We start from the raw sequence: 19,646 nt of genomic DNA, 5'->3' as shown, positions 1-19,646 counted from the left end.
TAGGTCAAAAGGTTTCCTTAACAGCTTCTACCCCCAAGCCATAAGACTGCTCAACAATAATCAAATGGCCACCTGGACTATTTACATTGACCCCCTGTTTGTCCTTTGTTTTTACACTGCTGCTGCTACTAGTCACTTTAACCCTACCTACATGTACAAATTAGCTCGACTCACCGGTACCCCCTGTATATAGCCTCGTTATTGTTATGTAATGTTATTATGATACTTTTTATTACATTTTTTACTTTAGTTTATTTATCAAATATTTTTTGAACTCTATTTCTTGAACTGCATTGTTGGTTAAGGGCTTGTAAGAACACCTGTTGTATTCGGAGCATGTGACAAATACAATTTGATTTGATCCCCCGATTAGGAATTAAAGAACCATTTCTGCACTCATTTGGCTTGAAAATTAGATCAACAGTGGTGCAGTGTAGAAGTGTAAAGCACCAGAGGCTCCGTGGGGTCTGAAATCTCCCCAGAGCTCCTCTCTACTATTTGAGCCACTCAAGAGAGCTCACTCTCCAGGAACACTCTCCTCCTTCCTCCCTCTCTTCTCTCCTCCTTCCTCCCTCTCTTCTCTCCTCCTTCCTCCCTCTCTTCTCTCCTCCTTCCTCCCTCCCTCCCTCCCTCCCTCCCTCCCTCTCTTTCTCCTCTTATCTCCCTCCCTCACTCCCTCCCTCCCTCCTCCTATCCCGCTCTCTCTCCTCCTCTCTCCTCCTGTCCCGCTCTCTCTCCTCTCCCTCTCTCCTCTATCTAGCTCTCTCCTCTCCCTCTCTCCTCTATCTAGCTCTCTCCTCCTCTCTCCTCCTGTCCCGCTCTCTCTCCTCTCCCTCTCTCCTCTATCTAGCTCTCTCTCCTCCTCTCTCCTCCTGTCCCGCTCTCTCTCCTCTCTCTCTCTCCTCTATCTAGCTCTCTCTCCTCCTCTCTCCTCCTGTCCCGCTCTCTCTCCTCTCCCTCTCTCCTCCTGTCCCGCTCTCTCTCCCTCTCTCCTCTCTAGCTCTCTCTCCTCCTGTCCCGCTCTCTCTCCTCTCCCTCTCTCCTCCTCTCTCCTCATGTCCCGCTCTCTCTCCTCTCCCTCTCTCCTCTATCGAGCTCGCTCTCTCTCCTATCCTGCTCTCTCTCCACTCCTCCCTCCCCACTCTCTTTCCTCCTCTCTCCTCCTATCCCGCTCTCTCTCCATATCTCTTCCTCTCTCTGCAGCATTAAGATGGATGTGTGCTGCGTTTCTTCAGCTTATTTGAATCGAAGCTGCAGACGTCCAATTTTTATCACCTCCGAGGTGGAGATTCAGAGCAGACCTGAAAATATGAAAAGTACATTTATGCTCCATTCCAGTATATTCCCATTTGCCTGGAATGCCGGCCATATTAGAAAGCGCAGCAAATTTTGGGCTGTATTTTCTGACCGAGCTTTTTGAATCCGGACCATCTGCGAGCCATTAAATTATGTGAAATCAGGGGTATTTTTGAGATACATGCAGAGTTGAAAACTGTTAATAAATCTTTGCAGGGGCATTACAGTTGGGAGCCCTGGTTATATAAATATGAGTGTGTTTCGTCAAGGTGATTTCAGCTTGTCTGTGGAAATTGCCCTGCTCACATAACCATGAGGTGGAATGGGCAGAATTAAGGTTGAATCAGGAAAGGGATTAAATAACTTGATGGTACTTTTCCAATCAACTTTTCATCACATCACATAAGTGTCCCTTAGCTTTCCACCGCTCAAGTTTCCTGAATGTATTACTTGTGCTATCATTGCTACATCCCTACACATCTTATTACATCTTTAAATTATACATATGGAATGGCTTGGTTGCTACAATTCTTTCCGCTTCTCTGTCTTTGAAGAGGGCTCTTGGATGTGATTTGACATGGAGAATGTAAAAATGACAAATAAGACAAGTAAAGTGATAAGTTACCTTTGAGAATCCATGTTATGGTGAATAACAAACAGGATGTTTGTGCCTGGTGCTCTGGCTTTCTCTGCCTGCAGATGGAGATGTTGCCCTGGAGGTGGTCTCATCTGCAGCCTGTGTTTTAAGGCACAGCTCTGCTCTGCTCTAATATTGGCTTCTCTCTGGCATCTCTCTAATAGTTTGATTATGCAGGTGTAGAACATGTTATAAGATGATTCATATGTATGGATGTTTTATGTTGTTGTGTTTTGGTAGTATTTCACAAACCTGATTATCCTCTAGTTGAAACCTTGTAACACAGTCATGACAGGCTGAACAACAGTATCATTAATATACATCACATACTGGATGTTTTTGTATGTCATATTCTCTTGTTTTAGACATTTTATACCCCCCCCCCCTTCCTCAAAGCAATTATTATCGGAAATTGTATTTTTGATGTACCTTTTCCCCCACAAATGTTCAGCTTAATTACACAACATCATGCTAAGAATTTACTAACAAGCTAAGAAATCATTGTTGAAATTAGAATCCAGAAACATTTTGTGCTTTCCTGGAGAAACCCAGTGCAGGTGAAGAGCTAGTCAGTGGTGTGGTGTATGAAACCATCCATAAATATGAGAAATTGTTAAGGATGGAGAATGGGGTGCGGAGGCGGGAGATGAGATAGCGGCTGTGAGGATGGCCCCCCTCCTAGCACCGTCCGTCAGAGGGAACCAAGTGGCCATTTTGTGGCGAGTGCGTTGTTGCGATGGTTAACACCCTTCTGCAGTACAGCCACCTGCTTCTCACCATCTCTAATTCTCTCTCTCTCTCTCTTTCCCCCTGTCCCTCGTTCGTCTCGCTCACTCGACTATGAAGACACTTCATCTTCCCTGACAGTCTGACCACTGCTGCCTGTTCTGATGCGTTCAGTATGCCTTCATTGCGTCATAAATAAATCAGAGGAATTACTTGTTCTTTCTCTTTCTCTCTCGAAGTCCCTTGCTTTCTTTCTCGGTCTCTCTCTCTCTTACGCTATCCGAGGTAGAACGAGTGGAGGGAGAGAAAGGGAAATGGTGTACGGGTGGGTTTCCTGTGTGCTCCTCTTCGGAGAGTCTTTTTCACTTCTCTGTGTGGGATCATCACCCTCCCCATTTACATTTATCTCAAAGGAAATACATTATTTTTGCTCTTTAATGGTATTCAGTTTCTTGTTATGACATTATCTGGTGTCATTTTAATTTAAATGTCATGGATGTGAGTGATTTCCCTAATTAATGTGCACGGGGGATAAAAACAACAACAGGAAGAAAGGAAACAAAGCAGTGGTGGTTTATTTTTTTTGGGGTTGTGGTGTGACATGCATTGTTATTAGAGCTGGAACCGAAGCCACACACACACACACACTGTATTGTGGGGCTGCAGATTGCAGAGGGAGCTGGCGGGCGGGGTGGGAGGAGGGGGGAAGGTGGATATGGAGAAAGATTGTCAAGAAACACCTCTCCTTCCCTCTGCCTCCCCCTCCCAGCCCCCAGTACCCCCACCCCTTCCTGTAATCTCCACTCCTCCACGGGTAGTCTCAAACCTTGTGTTCGTCCACCACCATCCAATTACCTGGCAACCCTGCCCTTATCCCCGGCGCAGGCGTGATGCTGCTGCATGATGGGGTTTTTGTATATTGAATTCCATCTCCTGGTGAGATAAAGGGTGTAGGAACAGGGCTCTGCCGCTGCGCCAGATAAGTGTTTCTCACAAACCGCTCCTCACCGCTTCTTCTGACACTGATTGTGGAGAAAAGAGACATTGGGGGTGGCAGGGGAGAAAAGGCAAGGGGATGGGGTTGGTGCGGAGTGATGGGACCCAATTTCATTATGATTTGTTCCTTGTTTTTAATTTGCCATAGAGCAGGACACAGCGAGGTAGATTGGTCCAGTCTGTTACATCTAGCAGCTTGTTTGTTGTCGTGTGTTTGTGGGCTTGTAAGTATGCATCCTGACATGTTAACATATTACTCATGTATCAGATTAATGTCCCCTCACTCATTGTAGCCTTACCCAGAACCCCATTGTGCATCCTGCAGAGTCTGTTTTATTTTCATCTCAGACGCTTGTCCAATCTGCTGAAATGACAGTTAGTGGATGAGCAGCTCTGTGGAAGATCAGATTTTATTCAGGATCATCTCTTCTCTCTCAGTCCTATATGTAACCTGTCCTGAGGAGAGTCTCCATGGCCAGAGCTGCAACCCCCCATCCGTCTCTGTCTGGGCCTCTGTGGGGAACCACACCACACAGCATAACCAGGCCACCCATTGGCTGTCCCGGGGAAGGATTTAAGTGATGGACCACTGTTCACACATCAAACTCGCAATGCGTTTGACAGTGTGGGACAGAAATATTGAAAATAGTGACCACAGCAATATGTATCAAAGGTTAAAAATGGAGGGGTGCTGGTGAACTCTGTGGCTGATTTGTTGAGCCTCCTTAGGAAGGGCTGAACCTGACAACTCTCTATACTGATCCACCCATCCCTGCTCCATGCTTCCAATTAGCCACAATGAGTGATACTCAACTGCTTGGAAACTAATATGTTCCAATTGAATTTCCCTGTGTCAGAGGGCAGTCTGTCCCGTATGGTCCCCTCCCACACAGCTGTGCCACCCACCCCAACTCAACCTGCTCCGAGCCAGCTGGGACCTCAGATGTCAAGTGTGAAAGGTGAAAGGTCAAGTTCAACCTGCATGCCTGTTGGTCGTGCCAACAGCCAGACAGACACTGGGGTCCAGCGGAGAGAGGGGAGTCAACAGCCTCACTACACACAACTGACTGCTGGAACTGATATAGTTAGTTCAGCATGCCCAGTCTTCAGTGTGTGTGTGTGTGTGAGAGTCCAAGTTTCAATGCATTATGTAAATTCCTCTTGCCTGCATGTTTGAAACCCACATTTTTAGTTCGACACTCCAGGTGGTGTGTTATGTCAATCTGTTTATGCACAAACATATGTGCGTACACACACACACATGCACGCATGGCTAGCACACATGCAGGCCCATACGCAGCATGAGTTGGTCCACACCTGGAACAGATAAAAGGCCTTTCATGTTTCAGGGGCTATCTGGAGGTCAGCGTACGCTGGTGTTGAGAGCCAGTTTTACAAGGCGTGAGCAGAGCAGGGGAAGAAATGAAATGAAACCGTATATAGCCAGGTGCCACGGAGAAACAGAGGCTTTTATTAGTCAACCAACCCTGATTCTTCCCCTCACTGATTCTTTCCCCTTGACATCATGTCTTACCAGCCTATTGTAGCTTCTTGTACTTGAAGAGCAGGGTAAAATAACCTACTGTTTTTCATGTCATTTTGTTTACAGTAAATATCCTAGCTCTGCACTCTTGTCAAGTTGTATGTTCTGTCTTGTTTCAGGCATGTATCACATGTTAAGAGGAGACCGTCTTCCTCTCTACCGTATTAACCTCTATCCTTGGGGCTTTTGCCTCTCAGTAACTCTGACATGACACACGCTATTGTAAACGGCACTGCATCAGAGCCAGGATCAAACACACACACACACACATTTATTTTAATAATATATAATATAATAATATAATAATATAATAATAATATAATATATGCCATTTATTTTACTATCCTTGTGGGGACCAAACAATTGATTCCCATTAAAAATCCTATTTTTCCTAAACCTATAACCTAAACCTTAACCTAACCCTAATCCTAAACTTAATCCCAAACCCCTAAAATGAATTTCTAAACCTAACCCCTGACACCAATTGTAACCTTAACCCTAACTGTAATCCTAAACCTAACCCCTGACACTAATTCTAACCCTAACTGTAATCCTAAACCTAACCCCTGACACTAATTCTAACCCTAACCCTAACTGTAAACCTAATCCCTGACACTAATTCAAACCCTAACTGTAATCCTAAACCTAACCCCTGACACTAATTCTAACCCTAACTGTAAACCTAACCACTGTCACTAATTCTAACCCTAACCCTAACTGTAATCCTAAACCTAACCCCTGACACTAATTCTAACCCTAACTGTAAACCTAACCCTTGACACTAATTCTAACCCTAACTGTAAACCTAACCCTTGACACTAATTCTAACCCTAACTGTAAACCTAACCCTTGACACTAATTCTAACCCTAACTGTAAACCTAACCCTTGACACTAATTCTAACCCTAACTGTAAACCTAACCCTTGACACTAATTCTAACCCTAACTGTAAACCCAACCCTTGACACTAAGCTTAACCCTAACTGTAAACCTAACCCGTGACACTAATTCTAACCCTAACTGTAAACCTAACCCTTGACACTAATTCTAACCCTAACTGTAAACCTAAACCTTGACTCTAATTCTAACCCTAAACCTAACTGTAACTGTAACCCTAAACCTAACCCTTGACACTCATTCTAACCCTAAACCTAACTGTAAAACTAACCCCTGACACTCATCCTAACCCTAACTGTAACCCTAAACCTAACCCTTGACACTAATTCTAACCCTAAACCTAACTGTAAACCTAACCCCTGACACTAATTCTAACCTTAACCCTAAACCTAACCCTTGACACTCATTCTAACTCTAACCCTAAACCTCTAAACCTAACAAACACACACACACACACACACACACACACACACACACACACACACACACACACACACACACACACACACACACACACACACACACACACACACACACACACACACACACACACACACACACACACACACACACACACGTTAACGGTAAATTATCACCATTACTCTTAGTGCTGTATAGAAACACATGGATATGGTCACTCCCAAACAAACACATGGATATGGTCACTCCCAAACAAACACATGGATATGGTCACTCCCAAACAAACACATGAATATGGTCACTCCCAAACAAACACATGAATATGGTCACTCCCAAACAAACACATGAATATGGTCACTCCCAAACAAACACATGAATATGGTCACTCCCAAACAAACACATGAATATGGTCACTCCCAAACAAACACATGGATATGGTCACTCCCAAACAAACACATGAATATGGTCACTCCCAAACAAACACATGAATATGGTCACTCCCAAACAAACACATGAATATGGTCACTCCCAAACAAACACATGAATATGGTCACTCCCAAACAAACACATGGATATGGTCACTCCCATACAAACACATGGATATGGTCACTCCCAAACAAACACATGGATATGGTCACTCCCAAATAAACACATGAATATGGTCACTCCCAAACAAACACATGAATATGGTCACTCCCAAACAAACACACGGATATGATCACTCCCAAACAAACACATGGATATGGATGTTGTGAGGATTGATGTCAATGGATCAGACCCCAGCAGGTTCTAGTCTGCACACAGTTGGACATTCTGATTTATTCTGATATATGCTCCTGCGTGAGAGATAAGCTTATAAAAATGCTGGAATACTCAATGATGAAGAGAATCCAAAGAGCTGATTCCTGTATGACTATATAACTTAATCCTGTCCTTATGATATTCACTTTTCCCTATAAAGCCCTCACACACTTTATGACACCTGCATCCTTGGCCCATGCTGTGTACGTTCTCTTCCAGGTGAGATCTGTTGCCAAGCTGTGGGTCAGATACAGTGAGGCATTTAGTTGCATCATGAAATGGTCTCAATGGATCTGTTATTTGACTGTAATTCCACATTGATGGGGGAGTCACTTTTTGTTCCTGGGAAACCTTGATATACTGTGTTTGTCTGCTGCTATGTGTGTGTGTGTCTGTACTCTATACTACAAGTGTGTGCATGCACTCTGTGTATGTGTACTGTAACGGGGTGTGTGTAAGTGCGTGGCCGGACTAGATTGAGCTCCACATTAGCTCCAGTTTCTCGGCCGACGGAGGATCCGTGACACCCGTGTCCCTGTAAAGTTTCCAGTGCAGGTGTAATTCCCTGTAAAATGCCCTATAATTTACTGCCCTTTGGGAGCACACTGTCTCTGGGCGTGAAAATCAATAGGCCGGTGGAGAGGGATTCGGCACGGCCTCTCAGCTCAGCCACAGTAATGCAGCAGTTAGGGTAATTCTGTAATGGCAGGGGATGCGGTCTGGGATATCTAACGCTCTGTCTGAAGCATATAAATGTTTTACAACACCATCGTTTAACCCTTCCTTCCCACTCCACTCTGTCCCCACCCCCCACCCTCTCGAAAAGGATCTTTCCAGAAACCTCCCCCGGAGTGCGGCCCAGACTGGAGGAGGGGGGGGACTGGGTTCACCCTCCCAGATACTCCCCTCACCTCCATGGATGTGCATTCAGACTCTTAATGCTCAATAACCTTGCTGAAGTAGCCTGGGGCATCTTAGCGTATAGCTAATGTTCAAAACCCCCAGTTGTTTCAAAGGGAAGTCATGCAGAAAACATGCATAGAATCTAACAAGACACTGCATGTATAATGTAGTATATGAAGCACAATATAGGTCCATAAATAATAAAGCCGTAATGCAGAGCTCCTATAAGTGTGCAGAGTAGATAATGCTATGATAAACCAATGGAGTGGATTACCAAGAACAAGTAGGAACTAACAAGGAAGTAAAGGGATGAAAGAAGATAACTATACATTTGGTGCTGTGAGAAATTTGAATGTGTCAGAATGCGGTGCCATTGCTTTTACCCTGCTGCTAATGATTTGACCAATAAAGCATTCCTCAGCATGAGAAGGGAGGGAGGGAGGGAGGGAGGGAGAAGCAGACTGGTCGTGCAGTGCTGGAGGGGATCCCTGGCAGGGCTTACAGCACAATCTGGGAGACGTTTCTCAGCTTTCAGCAGGGAGACGAAGACAACGCAATTCATTCTGTGAGAACAGGAACAGTGGGAGATCTCATTGTGCCTGCCTGGATTGGCACCAACAGCAATCACTTGTTTCTGATTTATTAGATAGCCGAGGAAATTAATTTTGTTCCCAAAATGCGCGGTCGGAAATTAGATGGAGAAATTGTGTGAAAGAATCTGTGATTGTTTTCCCCCCACCGTCCCTCCGGAGGTGCTGATAACCGTTGATCTCGTCGACACCATAAATGAAAAACGTATTTTTATTCAGAGACAGAAAAAAGCTGGGAGCTCCAGCAAAGCTGTAATTAACGTTACTATCTCCCCAATCCTCGATGCAGTCTTAACCACCTATTAACATTCCCCCAAGACCTTGGCCCTCAGCCCTGGGACCTCAGGAAGTGGCTGTCCTGCTCTCTGCTTCCGGTCCCCAAGTCCAGATCCCAGAGTGGTTAGCACAGATAGCCAGACCTGGCTGTCCACTTAGCTCTGTCACTTGCCCAATCAACATGGGAACCCACCACACTCAGCCACACTCTGTGCTTATCACAGCTAACTGCTAATCCTTAACTCATTGCAATGTTGGGTAGATGTTGAGGTACATTATCATATGTAATACTGTTATCGTGGTAAATATGATTATATCTTCATTTTTTGTTTTGGACAACACATCAAGCGCAGGAAACCTGAGTGTTGCATCATCTGATATTGCACCACAGAGATTCATCAGACTTATTATTTAGTCGACCAGGTTTGCACACACATTCTCTGATGGCTGCCGTGCTCAAGCTTTGCACCGGTCTTCTTGGAGACATGCTAATGCTGTAACGTGTTACTCACCATGCGTGTCTGATTTCCTCTTTCCTACCACCCAACCCAGCCTCCACCTGTTTCGACTCTGCTTTCATTCAGTCAGGGGGATTGGTATAGCATACCATCTCTGTTGTTATAGCTCACATGAGCGGAGCCTAACACTAAAACTAATGCACTGCATGTATTGTCAACTTCTAATAAATGGTTAAATTAATATGTGGCGTTTCCTGTCTGAACCATCACTAGTTTGTCCCAATGGGCATAGATTGCCTTTAACTACCTGGCTGAACCAGCTCGTCACCGAGTCCATAGTTGATACCACAGTTAGCAACAATGCTAGGTGTCAGTAGCTAACAGGTGCTACTGTGTCTCAGGGAGCAATGAATTCTTGTGAAGTGAAAATGATTGCTCACCCCACCACACGGTCTCTACTTGTGGGCCTGCAATAGTAATAGTTCATTATCTGTTTCAAACCATATACTCTTTTCCCTCCATATAAGGTATGCATGAATGACTTGGAAATCTAAACACGTCTCACTTGACACATTGTTTTATTTCGTTTTTGGGGTGTAATTTATGGTCCTAATTCCTCTCCCACATTGTGAGTTTCTGCAGTCTAAGTTCTCCTTCTGTGTAGAGCTCTTTTTATATGAGACTGCATCAGTTGCTGAGGTTTATTAATCTTGAACTTGGGGCGCAACTTGGCTGAAGCCAATTGAGCACATGTGCAATTAAATTATTCCATTATGTAGAGAGAGGTTTGAATGGGGTTGTTTGTGTTCAAGTGTTTATATCGGTTAGTGTGTAGGTTATGTGCTGTAGTACAACCTTGATGACACCCCTGTGTGTTTTGTTGCCTTAGCCAGAGGGTGAAAAGTATGAAGGGACGACAGTGCTGTATTTCTTTGCTCAGTTTCTCATAGGCAGGGAGGCAGCCGCTGGAATAGAATTGCAGTCTTACCTCATTGGTCAGCTGATCACCTTCATATTGCCGCCCGTCTACTTCAGTGCTCAGCAAGGTTGTGTGATTGAATTTAAATAAGCAAATGGTACAATGAGGGTTTTTCGGGATTCCACGGCTCTGTTAACCCATTCATACACACAAACACACGCGCACGCATACAAGAACACACACACACACACATATTAACACACAACATATGTGTGTTTTTACTCTGCATGCTCTGACACCCACACATGCAACCCCACACTACTAACAATTCACACACAAACACCCTCATCCAGCTCCTATCCATTATTTTATTGTTTTGTTTTAGTCTCTTCTTTTTTCACCTTCTCTCCATTTTCTCCCCCATCAAGGCTGTTCCTCCATTTTCTCCCCCATCAAGTCTGTTCCTCCATTTTCTCCCCCATCAAGTCTGTTCCTCCATTTTCTCCCCATCAAGTCTGTTCCTCCATTTTCTCCCCCATCAAGTCTGTTCCTCCATTTTCTCCCCCATCAAGTCTGTTCCTCCATTTTCTCCCCCATCAAGGCTGTTCCTCCATTTTCTCCCCCATCAAGTCTGTTCCTCCATTTTCTCCCCCATCAAGTCTGTTCCTCTATTTTCTCCCCCATCAAGGCTGTTCCTCCATTTTCTCCCCCATCAAGTCTGTTCCTCCATTTTCTCCCCCATCAAGTCTGTTCCTCCATTTTCTCCCCATCAAGTCTGTTCCTCCATTTTCTCCCCCATCAAGGCTGTTCCTCCATTTTCTCCCCCATCAAGGCTGTTCCTCTATTTTATCCCCCATCAAGGCTGTTGCTCTATTTTATCCCCCATCAAGGCTGTTCCTCCATTTTCTCCCCCATCAAGGCTGTTCCTCCATTTTCTCCCCCATCAAGGCTGTTCCTCCATTTTCTCCCCCATCAAGGCTGTTCCTCCATTTTCTCCCCATCAAGTCTGTTCCTCTATTTTCTCCCCATCAAGGCTGTTCCTCCATTTTCTCCCCCATCAAGGCTGTTCCTCCATTTTCTCCCCATCAAGGCTGTTCCTCCATTTTCTCCCCCATCGAGGCTGTTCCTCCATTTTCTCCCCATCAAGGCTGTTCCTCCATTTTCTCCCCATCAAGTCTGTTCCTCCATTTTCTCCCCCATCAAGGCTGTTCCTCCATTTTCTCCCCCATCAAGGCTGTTCCTCCATTTTCTCCCCCATCAAGGCTGTTCCTCCATTTTCTCCCCCATCAAGGCTGTTCCTCCATTTTCTCCCCCATCAAGGCTGTTCCTCCATTTTCTCCCCCATCAAGGCTGTTCCTCCATTTTCTCCCCCATCAAGTCTGTTCCTCCATTTTCTCCCCCATCAAGTCTGTTCCTCCATTTTCTCCCCCATCGAGGCTGTTCCTCCATTTTCTCCCCCATCAAGTCTGTTCCTCCATTTTCTCCCCCATCGAGTCTGTTCCTCCATTTTCTCCCCCATCGAGGCTGTTCCTCCATTTTCTCCCCCATCGAGGCTGTTCCTCCATTTTCTCCCCCATCGAGGCTGTTCCTCCATTTTCTCCCCCATCGAGGCTGTTCCTCCATTTTCTCCCCCATCGAGGCTGTTCCTCCATTTTCTCCCCCATCGAGGCTGTTCCTCCATTTTCTCCCCCATCGAGGCTGTTCCTCCATTTACTCCCCCATCGAGGCTGTTCCTCCATTTTCTCAGAATAGAATGCAAATTGGTAGAAACACTGATCAGAACTTATTACAAAATGGAGCCTTGCTTGGAGAAAGAACGAGTGCGTAAGTATGAGAGAGACTGGGTGAACTGGGGGGAGCCTGCAGGAGGGGAATGTCGCTCTGTGGCGGGGATGGGAAAATGAAATTTATTTTTTCATGGGGTGCGTGGAGGGGGGTAAATGGTGCCTCGCTGTATTTTATTTTTATGTACGGAAGGAGGGAGATGGAAATTCCTTATGAATAGGTTTGCCCCATGCAGTTCCATTCTATCCTGCCCGTGTCTGTCTGTCAGTCTGTCTGCGTTTTAACCCTCCCTCTTTCTCCACGCCTCTTGCTCCCCTTTTCATCTGTGGAACCCCAAGGTTATGGTGCACCTGGACATCTAATCAAAAAGCCTAAGTTAAGGTAAAGAGCGAGCGCTGAAGTTCCCCTCATCCCCACATCGAAAGCCGTTGGTCCCGATGCCATTATACACTCAAGACTTGGTCCAGTCTCCGTCTCACACCCCGTTGTGATAAATTAACATGACCTTCGGAAATAGAAAGGTTGAAATACTATGATTTTATTTTTTTAATGAATTCTTTCTCTCCCGTCTTTGACCGGGCACACGGAGCCGGGAACGCCCACTCTCTCCATGTCTAATATAAGTATGAATTTGAGTGTTTGAAATTGATTGAGGCAAAATGGAGGCCATGGCTACATATGTGAGCCATTATGGGCAATTGAGGCAGTTATGTCTCTTGTACGTTTGACCTAAAGGGATCATTTTCTGCACCTTGTCAGATGTAATAAAAAAGGAGCAGGTTCTTTTTGAATTCCGTCTCTGTGTTTCCTCTTTTAAGATTGTATTTTTTAAATAATTTGCTTTGCAATTAGGCTTCATAAACGTTTGAGAGGAAACGCTGGTCGCTCTGCTCACAGTCTGTCTTTTCTCAGCTCCTCTCAGCTACCAGAATTCACAGTGAGCAGGGAGTGGTGCATGTTGGGGGAAATCAATGCAAACAGCCATTCCTGTTCTACCATGCTGGAGACCAAGCGCACCATATCAACAAAAGCATGTAGTTAAATATTTCATTTTATTTCAGTATTTTGTGTAATTCATGAATGAGTATGATAAAATGATTATATGCATACCTGGAAATGAGTGAAATTAGATTTCAATCATTTAATTGATTTTGACTGCAGTAGCCTGAGTCTGAAAGTATTTGATTGCTTCTGATTACTTGTAAGACAAGGATTTTGAATAAATAAAATCAAAATATGGTTGTGTGTAACACAAAAAGTATGGATACATATGTAGATATCTCTTGAGATGAGAGAGAGACCATGTCGCTGACCCCCCTCCTGTCCCCTCCCTGGTCCCCTATTGATGCCACCTGGCAGTACCCCGTCTCGGCCAGTAGATGGTGGGCCCTGTTCAGGTTTCCCCGGCGTGGCACACTGAGCCTTTCTTGCTCACCCGTCACTTACGGCAGCGCTCTCGGGGAGGCCTCCCCAACCTGCCTTCCCCATCCTCTCCAACACCCTCCCTCCCTCCCCTCCTATCCCCTTCCAGGGGGCAGAGTCACAGAGGTGGCAGTTCTATCAAGCTGCCGGGGACTGCGCCGCTCAAATGAGCCAAATCAAAGAGAAAAGGGGGAGTGGGATAGGTAGTGCCATGAACCCCCTGCAGTGAACAGCCATTCTGCTGAATATGAAATGAATTGGTATGGCCTGACATGATAAGCCCAAGGATAACCCACTGCTCAGTCGGCACATTTACCCCGATGCCATTCAGACGCCTCATTTCAGACATGAAAAAGCAACCCAACAAAACAACAAGAAAACACAACAGCACCCAGTCACTGCCCAACTGCCCTTGATGTGTGATTGGGTTGATTTTGAAAAAGGGGGACATGATTATGAAGGCATTGATTTTGTATAGCCCCCAAGAACACTTAATGTGGCGTGTGTGTGTGTGAGTCGTGCATTGGCACGATGACAACGTTTGTTTTGTTGTGTGTGTGAGCTCGTGCGGTGCCGTGTTGATCCTCCCGTTCTCTCCCACTGCTTCTGTGTCTGGCCACAGCCCCATTTGTGATGAGGGGCAGGCGGGTGATTTAGGCTGGGTAGCACCGCTGAGATATTTTGGATTCAGTGTCTGGTGTATTTGGCATAAATAAGAGTCCTCCTGTCTCATTTTCTCTCGCTCTGAGGTTCCCGGCCTCTTCTTTCCCTCCCGTCTTCATTCCTCATTCTTCCTCCATCTCTTTCTGATTCCTCATCTCCTTTCACTGTTGCAGTCGCTATCCTTGTGCATCTCTCATCTTTCTTAGGCTGTCCCCTTGGGGCCCCTGCCGAGCTGGTGTCAGGTCATTCCACCCTAAAAAAATATAATCATAAAAAAAAAGATTTTCTGTCCCCCCATATCTGGCTGCTTTAGTCTGTCACTCAGTCAGTGCAAACACACACACATATGCTCCACACATATACACACACACACATATACACGTACTGGGCATACAGTCCATTTCATGCACATAGAAGCAAGGTTTCGTCCTTTTATTAAAGCCAGAAAACAAGGAAGTGCATAGAACATGTTAAAAGCCGGGGGTATCATTTACAGTCGTAAATGCTCCTGGCATGGAAAGAGAGCCATTGAAATAGCTCATCCAAGGGAGGGAATGGGAAACATTGTTTATAATAATGTGTATAGTAATGCTTCAGTTTTATGTCCCCATGTTGTCCCCATCTGCACCATCTCTGTGCCCCAACTCAAGATTTACAATGATTCCACAATTCACGGAATAGAACACGGGGGTAAAAAGTCTCTGAAATCTGAAATCTTTTCTCTCTCCCTCTCTCTCTTGTGCATTTTGTGTTGTTCAGCTTCAGTGAGCTTAAAGAATTGCAGAGTGAACATGGCTTCACCCCAGGCCCTCAACCTTTCTTGCCAGATGCTCTTTTGCTAGATGCCCACCTGAGAAGACGTCACATGCTTATCTTAAGGTAATGGCACCTTCTTCCACACCTCACACTGGCTTAGGAAGGCAGAATCACCTCTGATACTCCAACATGATCGTCTCTGCCTTTAGCTTCAACTGCTGTACCACACATGTACATTTTAGAGTGATGTAGTTTGTATGAAAAACAAAGGATGTTCAGCTGTAAGACCATCTAATTTATTAAAACTTTGGTGATAATTACTGTTTTTTTTTCAATGATTTAGAATTTAAACTGGGTTTAGGTTAATATTTTCTCAGACCCCAATAATAATAGTGTTTTGGTTTGTTGATTCCAAATTATTTTAGTTCTTTACAAGTACTCTGAAGAAATGAATGTGCAGTATGTTGTATTAGTTGAGGAATGTGTTGTATTGATTTGAATAGTTGAAACCTCTCCACTCCAGTAAAGCTTCTCAATGAAAAATATATATATTTTTCACTCCAGATAAATAGAGCGAAATACAATAGACATGTCCTTGCTTTCTCTCTCCTGGTAACCTGTGTGGTTCAGTATGTTTACCTGTACTCTGTCTTGCACCACAGTGACTTGACCTGGGGAAGGTAGTGCTAGACGGGTGTATTCTAACAAGGTGCCTGTGACCTCTCTGTGAGCCGTGGGACAGGCAGGGGGGCTCTACTCCTACTGCTGTGTACCTCTGTCACTGTCATCATCCATCTGGCCTTGGCTCTTCCTCTCTCCCAGCTCTCTGCGTCTGGGTTGTCAGTGTCCTGGGTTTTAACGTATGCTCTTTGTGCTGTTTGAATAGCTGTGGTTGTCCTGACCTAGGTGGAAACATGTTGGTTATGTCTCTGTGCCTCTGGACTGAGGTGTCTAATTCAGTAGCATCCTTTTGTAAAGACATTCCTATCAGGAAAGTTGTGGCCAACACACAGCAGGCTTTGGGACGTTGTTATTTTATGGAGCAGTGTGTGCTCAGGTGCTCATTATCAGCAAGGTTCCATTTAGAATAGCTGAGAAAAGGGGACATTGTCCTGCGTGTTGATCTCGGACGGTAAGGCATTTATAAATGCTTTTGTGAGCGTCTTTTTCTAGCGGAGTGCCGGAGGTGTTTTTGCTATGTTTTTTTTCTGGGAAAGCACAAAGAAAGCAATCTCTCCATAAAGCCACTCTAAAACGGAGTAAATGGACAAAAGGGTTTTGGGGGAATCTGTGGCGCAGCAGAATCTAACCTGCCCCTTCGCTCACCCTCTTCCAAACAAACAGTCCAGCCATCTCCTCCCCCTTCTATCTCCTCTCTCCCCTGGTGCCAGAGGAGCCCCTTTCCTCTCCAAATCCCCACCTCAGCCGGCCACAGCACAGGTGATGTGACGTGTGGCAGTTTTATTCCATTTCACATAGCAGTAAACCAGCCCAGCATTTACCACAAAGTATTTTATTTAAACATGTTACTTACATCATAGGGTAAAGTATTTTATTTAAACATCTCAACTTACATTTTATCCCCGAGATCTATATAAAACAATTGTCATCGGAGCACAGGTGCTGAAATTATTGTTTCAATTAAAAGTTTTGTTCTGAATAATTAAATTGAAAAATTATTCACATGAATCGTATTGACATGAATATAAAATACAATATTGACATTTGCTATATGAAAATTATCAGTCATAATATCCCAAATTCAAACATTTATTTAAAAATGTTTATATTAGTATTGTTCATTATCTAATTGTTCTAAAATAGTTTAGTAAATTAAACATAACACTGAAATGGTCAAATTTAATAGTACTACTTAAATTAATAGTTGTTTAGATATGTGCAAGTGTTTCTGCTTGAACTTGCTATTCAAATAAACAAGTAAATATATTAACATGGTATTTTGTATTCAAAGTTAATTATTGAATAAATTAATACATTCTATTTGGATGATCTGTTTTATGTTTCTATAGAAATACGGATGGCTTGCTGATTCTGTACTCATGTACGGCTGTGTCTGGTATGAATCAGTTGAGCCCACTGAGGGAGCTGAAAGTGGAAAAGGCTGTTACGGTTAGGCGTTGCCCATAGTGCCAAAGTCTGAGCCCGATCGGACTAAATCTCTTGTGTCCCCAAACCACAACCAACCGTGATGGAATCATTGCTCTGCTACACCAGCCGGTGCAAAGAATCCCCACAAGAATCTGTCGGACTCTGGAGAGAAGCGCTACATGTTATTCAGTCTCCCTGTAAATAGTACACTTATTTTAACCTAGATTTAAACAAAATATAATATACATCTATGTTTTCACATGCTGAAATTAGTCATGTATTATTTATTTGTTATTTAATTGTTTGACAGAAGTACATTTCTGAAATCACTCTACCATCTTTATTATTTAAACATCTTTATTTTAGTCATGTAATGAATATGCATTTTACTAAATATACATTTGTGATATTGATATTTTCCACCATATCATTTGTATTTGAGGTTGAATTTTATTTGGATTGCCGGTATACAGTGTTAATGGTGGTTTTGGTGGCCGAGGGCAAGGCTTAGCCTGGTTGTTATTGTACTCCTCGGTCTTGCAGGGGGGGTTGAGGGTTAGAGGACATTGGGAGGGGGTGACAGTTGTGATTATACAGTTTTTATTCTCTCTCTCTCCATCTTGTGACATTTCTGTATTCTTCCTCTTCTGCCTCGTCTTTGAATAATAATAACAAAGAGAGGAGGGCCCATTGTTGTCATCCTCTCACCCTACCATTCCATCATCCTCTCACCCTACCATTTCATCATCCTCTCACCCTACCATTTCATCATCCTCTCACCCTACCATTCCATCATCCTCTCACCCTACCATTCCATCATCCTCTCACCCTACCATTTCATCATTCTCTCACCCTACCATTTCATCATCCTCTCACCCTACCATTTCATCATCCTCTCACCCTACCATTTCATCATCCTCTCACCCTACCATTTCATCATCCTCTCACCCTACCATTTCATCATCCTCTCACCCTACCATTTCATCATCCTCTCACCCTACCATTTCATCATCCTCTCACCCTACCATTCCATCATCCTCTCACCCTACCATTTCATCATCCTCTCACCCTACCATTCCATCATCCTCTCACCCTACCATTTCATCATCCTCTCACCCTACCATTTCATCATCCTCTCACCCTACCATTTCATCATCCTCTCACCCTACCAGTTCATCAGCTGCTTTGATAACCATGAATCTAGTCACTCATGTTTTTCATCAAGCCATGTTCACGGAGCGTGCTGTGCCTTCCTCCGCTGAGAGGCCTGGAGAGGAGATGGCCGGCCGCTGAGGCGAACACAATGGACAGAGAGACGCCCGGGACACACACACCTCCTCTCTACCTGCACCCTAATGTACTGTACCATCTCATCTGCTGCCTCTATGAGATCAACCTGGGGGAGGAGGAACAACAAAAACAACAACACATTTACCTCTGTTGTCTGTGTATTAAATTTGTCTCTGTTCTCAACTCAAACAGCATTTACAGAGGAAAATAGAACCAACAGAAGAAAATCACACCTTGTGTAAACTAGACAAATGCCCAAATCACAATGGTTTTGCATGAACTAGAGTAGCCATCGATATTATAAAGGAGAATGATTTGTGTGACATGATGACTGGGTAGGAGAAACATTTTCTTGTGAACACTGGCCAAGAAGGCAGAGAACAAGAGGAGAGAATGTAGTGTAGCTTTTTCCTCCTGGTCGGCGGGCGGCTTAAATTGCAGGGCTACAGCTCCAGTATGTATCAGTGGTGCTCTGATCCTCACTGCATCTGGCTTCTACTGGTTGTCAGCTCTGCTCTGGTTGGCTTTTCCATACCTGTGCCATGCTTTGTGTTGTTGTTCTAATTGTTCAGCCTCCTGGATACTTTGTTCCTTCAACTTGAACTTGACACTGTTTTTCTTGCTTATGTTCAGGGCCGGAATGATTGGCTTTGACAATGGGGAATTTCCCCCTGCATCCTCCGAGGGAGCTACGGCCTCTCAGACAGCTGTCATTTATCATTAGCCATGTCCCAATGGCCACAAATAATTACATTTCTTATTGCTGTTTCTTATTCTGTTTATAAGAAGGTAAAACCCAAAGCCATTTCTTTCATCCACTACTTTTATTCCCCTTTGAATGATCACCTTATTCTCGAGGGGGTGTTAATTGTGATTTAATTGCCCTAATTAATGCTTCATCCAGCGAATTATTAAGGTAATTAGCTTAGTGTTAAGTACACTGGCTGCTTTTTAGTCAAACAGGGGAAAATCCCCTTGATTAGTTAATGATATTAATTATAATCCCTGATACACCAGGTATAATTGTGGAAATTCCCACCTGTATTTGCCACTCTCACATCCTCAATGGAATTCACTGTCATGAAGACATGCATATGTTTCATCTTCATCAGATAATTCATGTAAAACTCAGTCATATCACACTAACAGTTCAGAGAGGA

At 44.2% G+C, this 19,646-nt stretch overlaps 1 long non-coding RNA gene across 1 annotated transcript in view; it reads left to right on the top strand.

The window, feature by feature from the left end:
- LOC118362862 (uncharacterized) overlaps positions 1–17,611 on the top strand; it is a 55,482-nt gene extending 37,871 nt beyond the window's left edge. Inside the window, exons 2-3 of the long non-coding RNA XR_004821272.2 lie at positions 15,091–15,210; positions 17,118–17,611. This is a non-coding gene — a long non-coding RNA (uncharacterized LOC118362862). The remainder of the gene's footprint in view (positions 1–15,090; positions 15,211–17,117) is intronic.
- Positions 17,612–19,646: the final 2,035 nt, after the last annotated feature.

The sequence above is a fragment of the Oncorhynchus keta genome, chromosome 2 (genome assembly GCF_023373465.1).
Source record: "Oncorhynchus keta strain PuntledgeMale-10-30-2019 chromosome 2, Oket_V2, whole genome shotgun sequence".
Classification (NCBI taxonomy): domain Eukaryota; kingdom Metazoa; phylum Chordata; class Actinopteri; order Salmoniformes; family Salmonidae; genus Oncorhynchus; species Oncorhynchus keta.
This window is presented reverse-complemented; position numbering and strand designations above follow the sequence as displayed.